Below are 5137 nucleotides of genomic sequence, written 5' to 3'. Positions count from 1 at the left end.
CTGAAGTCATTTTCAAGGTCCACCATTTCTTACTTCTTTTCAGTCGGGTCAAGTTTCTAAGCTTTCTAAATCTTCATTTTCTGGCTAATGAAAAGAAAATAGGATTCCACTGAATCTCCTATCTACCTACACCAGGACTTCTGTGAGGATCATATGAGATGAGGCACGGGAAAATACTTCACAGATTTTTGGTTACAGTGCAAAGTGTTTCCACCTGGCTATAAAGCAAGTTGTGTTCCTGGGCTGAAGAACTGCAAGGGCCCTGGCCGGTTTGGCTCAGTGGATAGAGTGTCGGCCTGTGGACTGAGGAGTCCCAGGTTCGATTCTGGTCAAGGGCATGTACCTTGGTTGTGGGCACATCCCCAGTAGCGGGTGTGCAGGAGGCAGCTGATCGATGTTTCTCTCCCATTAATGTTTCTAACTATCTCTCTCCCTTCCTCTCTGTAAAAAACCAATAAAATATATTTTTTTTAAAAAGAAAGAAACTGCAAGGAAGCTAGTTGTCACTAGGGAGAGAAAGTTGGGTGTTGTTATGTGATGTCATTACCCAGACACAGGGAAAGACACCTAGCATATTAGCCTTTTATATATATATAGATGTTCTGTTCTGTTGGTGTCTGGTAAAGGTATCATTTGCCAAAGCTACCTACATTTGTACTTTTCTTGAACATCCCCTTCAGTGCTGTTGGTGATTTGTTTGTGATACAGTTAAGGATGATCTGTTGGCATTTATATTTTATTTTTGTGTTTGAAGGGTGCATGAACCATTACTGTAGTTCTAAGGGTCAGAGCTATACCAAAGTTATACTCAGAGAAATGTCAGTCCCTCCATTGCCATCATACCTTGATTTCATTCACCCCCTTTTCTTATTCCTTTCCCATCCCTCTCACTATAGATAATTGGTATCTTCTTAGTTCCTGACTTATCCCTCCTCTATTTTTTGGGGGGCGAGTAAGCAGATACAGATGTGTTTCCTTAGAATCTCTTCTTTTCTTACAAGAAGCTTAGCTTACTATACATAAGCTTCTGCTCTTTGCTTTTTTACTTCACAAAGTCACTCCATACCACTTCATACAGATATTCCTTTCTTTTTCTACAGCTGTGTATCACTCCATTACTTGGATTACTACAGCTTATTCAGCCACTCTACTACTTGTGGGCACTGGGGTTATTTCTGATGTTTTACAATTACAGTCAATGCTGCCATGCATAATCTTATGCATTGTTGGAGGCATATCCACAGTGTCGATTCCTAGAAGTCAAATTGCTGAATTGCTGGGTCAAAAAGTGAGAGTGCATAGAGTATAGCTTTGTTAGATTCTGCGAAGTTTCTCTCCAGAAAGATTATGCTGATGTGCATGCCCACCAGCAATATATGAATTTCCATTTCCCCACAACCCTGACAAGAGAATATGTTGTCATATTTTTAAATCTTTGCCTGTCAGATAGGTGAGAAATGGTATCTCAGTGTTATTTACTTTGAGTGAGCTTGGACATTATTTCAGAGGTTTGAGAACAGTTTTTATATCTTTTTTGTGAATTGTTTGTACATACTCTATTCCCATTTTTCTATTATACTTTTAGTCTTTTGCCCCTCATTTTTTAGATGTTCTTTTTAGATATTAGTAGCCCTTTTCTGTATAATATTTTGCAACTCTTCTTCATGTAATCTTTGCACATACCTGTTCTGATGACCTCCTATCTATTCCACCTTAAGGAGGGCTTTCCCCACCCTAAATAGTGTGCAACAGCTGAACACACAGCCCCAACACTGGACACGTAACATGGACAGCAGTGTGTTAGTCACACATGCTCACAGTCACACATGCCGTGTGGCCGCCCCAGGGTTGCACTCAGGACCCGAGTGAACCAGGGGAAGCTGTGGGAGGCGGACACTGTGGTCCCAAGCGGGTGAGGAGCCCCCTGGTTCCCGCAGGAGGATGTGATTGGCTTGTTTGAATAAACACAGGACTCCTTTCCCACGGGAGGTCGGCATATCTGACAAGAGCAGGAGAACTATGGCTAAGTGTTTGGGACCCTGTGAGGCTCAAAGATACCAAGGCAGCATGTCGGGTTTCAAGCCTTACAGTGCAATATCTTGTTAGACTCATTCCTGAGTGGTTTACCTTGTTTGGTGCCATTGTAAATAGGGTTTTCTCTACCATTGTCTGTAACTACACAATATTTTTGAAAAGTTAACACAGGCAGCAGGAGAAGGCATCTGCCATTTAGAGATGTGAAGACAAGAAAGCCTCAATTTTACAACTGAAAAAACCAGGGAAGACATTTACGGAGCAATTGAGGACGAGGCATTGCCATCCTGGGTCATTTATTCTGTCAAACTGTTCTGCTTTGAAAGTAGAAGAGCTGAATTTGTAAATCCTCCAGAACAGAACAGGCCACCATTAAAAACCATCCATTTCAAGGATCATTAAAAATGGACAATTTAATTTGCATTTCAAAGGTAGACTCAGAGAAAAGAAAAAGTTGTCAGTAGGACTAGTAGGGGAAGTTTAATGATGCAAATTATTATCTTTGGTCTTAATGGAAAATATAATATATAACAACAAGATATTAAAAAGGAACTCAAATGATATAAAAGCAACCATATTCATGATTTAACAGAAGAAAACAATGAAACCAACTATCCCTCAAAAGAAATTGCAAACCATGTGTAAAGATCCATAGTGAGATTAATGTCCCATTCATTTATTTATTCAACAGTCATTTACTGAGTGCCTACTATGAGTCAAGATCCATTCTAAGAGCAGACACTCAGAGGTCAAGTTTACAGTCCTGGCCCTCAAGTTGCTTACAGGGAACATGGTCAAGCAAACAGGGTTGTGCCAGGTGTCACAGGGCTCCCCTCACCTGTATGAGGAGGCACGGAAGGGCACCTACCCCAGACTAAGAAAGACAAGGCTTCTCAGGGGAGGGGGAGCTAAGCCTAAATTCCAGGGGTGGAGAGGAGTTTTCCGGGCAAAGGAAGAGGGGAAGGGAGTTCCTGGCAGAGGGAAGAGAATCTGCATTCAGGGACGTAGGAGAGGAGGCCTGGGTGACTGCAGCTTAGGGCAGAGGAAGGGGTGGCTGCACAGGTAGGCTGGGTTTGGATAAGAAGGTTCTTGCATTCTGTGTGAAGAATTTAGACCTGATTCTAAAGGCAGTGGGGAGTGTTGAAGAATTTTAAGGGGAGTGATAGGATCAGTTATGCAGCTTTAAAAAACTACTCTGGCTCCTTGAGAAGGACAAACTGCAGGTTTGGGAGGACAAGTAGGAAGATGATGCAGTAATTCAGAAAGAACAATACACAGACCTGGAGACAGTGGATGGGTGAAGAAAAAGTGGGACAGATATGGGTTATATTAAGGAAAGAGAGTCAACAGGTCATGTTTATGGACTGGACTTGAAAGGTGGGGTGGGGGTGGAGGCAAGGCTGTCCCCAAGCTTTTGACTTGGATGACTGGGGTTTTAAGGAGCAAAGAAGATGGTTGATAAGTTCAGTTTGAAATGTGCTGAGTTTATTAAAGTCAGCAGTGCTAAAATGTTCATTAGACCAGTGGTCTCAGCCTTTTAAGTGCATGAGGATCACCTGGCCGTCTTGTTCAGCTGCAGATTCGGTAAGTCTGGGATGGGCTCTGAGAGTCTGACGGGCTCCCAGGTGATGCTGCTACTGGATGATGAACCCCACTTTGAGGAGTAAGGGGTGAATACACAATGGAGTATACAGACATTATATAAAGTTGTGCATCTGAAACTTACATCTTTGATATTTTTCAAGCCATAAACCTTGTTTTTGATTTTAGAGAGAGAGAAAGGGAGAGGGAGAGAGAGATAGAAACATCAATGAGAGAGAAACATCGATCAGCTGCCTCCTTCACCCACCACCCACCCTCCAAACCCCGCCCCCAAACAACCAGGGATCGAGCCTGGAACTGGGCATGTGCCCCTCCCTCCCTCTGCCTCCCAAATCCTTCTCCAGCTTGCTTATCTCCTCTCAAAGCCAAGGGCTTTCTCAACCAAAAAAGGGGGTGGGACTCTCTGTGGCAATGCCTGGACTTCCTGCTTGGGCTCAGCATCCCCCAAACCATTAATGAATCCCTGAAGCAATGAAAGACAGATCACGTTTCTTGGAACAGAGAGGAGAAAAAATGCCCAGAGCAGCAAGAGACAGACGCAAATTAAAATGTGTGGTGACAGGCTTCCTGCGGGTTGCTCAGAGATTCCTCAGCACCATGGCCTTGAGTGAGAACTGCCGGCTGGAGCCTGTGGCTTCAGGAAGAAGGGGTGTGAAGGAAGGGGTGAGAGCCCGCCACAGAGAGAGGTGCTGGAATCCTTGACAGCATGGCTACAATCTTATGTTCTCTGTAGGAAAGAGAATATAGTTTTTAAGTGGCTAAGAAGTATTATCGTACCAGTAGAAAGAAAAATCTATTTTTGTCTATTTTCTGAAGAGAATGAGTATATTTCAAAGATAAGTCAGTGTAACAGCCAGCTAACTGTAACTAGAGACCTTAGCTTTGTGGATTTTCTTCTGAAATTATTATTGTTTTAAGATGTTAAGAATAAATTATTGCAAGAAATTATTATACTACAGTCATTCATAAGTCTTATGACTGAAGATCTGCCCGGTGTTTAGATCTTTGTTATAAAACAACCATTACTGTGATTCATCAGATTAGTAATACAAGATAGTCAGATTTCATGTCTTTTGGAATTGGGAAATAAAACACTTTAAGAACTGAACCTCAAAATGTATTCCAAAAGGCACCATTACAAAGAACCATGCAAATTGTGCTACTTTAGTTAGATTAAAAAAATATCTGGAAGGAATAACACTAGCTTGCTAATATATTAATATTTATTAATAATAATTTATAATTATTATAATATGATCATTTATAAATTACTGGAGGCCTGGTACACAAAAATTTGTGCACTCGGGGGGAGGGAGGTCCCTCAGCCATTCCTGCACCCTCTCACAGTCCGGGAGCCCTCAGGGGATGTCTGGCTGATGGCTTAGGCCGCCCCCTGATTGCTCCTCTGCTGCCGCTGGTTGCTGCTGCCTCCCCATCACCGTCCCCTCCATCTGTTCTCTGGCATGCACCTTAACTGGCCTGGCGTGACTTGCTCACTGGC

The sequence above is a fragment of the Myotis davidii genome, unplaced genomic scaffold, assembly GCF_000327345.1.
Source record: "Myotis davidii unplaced genomic scaffold, ASM32734v1 scaffold133, whole genome shotgun sequence".
Lineage (NCBI taxonomy): Eukaryota > Metazoa > Chordata > Mammalia > Chiroptera > Vespertilionidae > Myotis > Myotis davidii.
The sequence above is the reverse complement of the archived record's forward strand: the minus strand, read 5'-3'. Positions refer to the sequence as shown.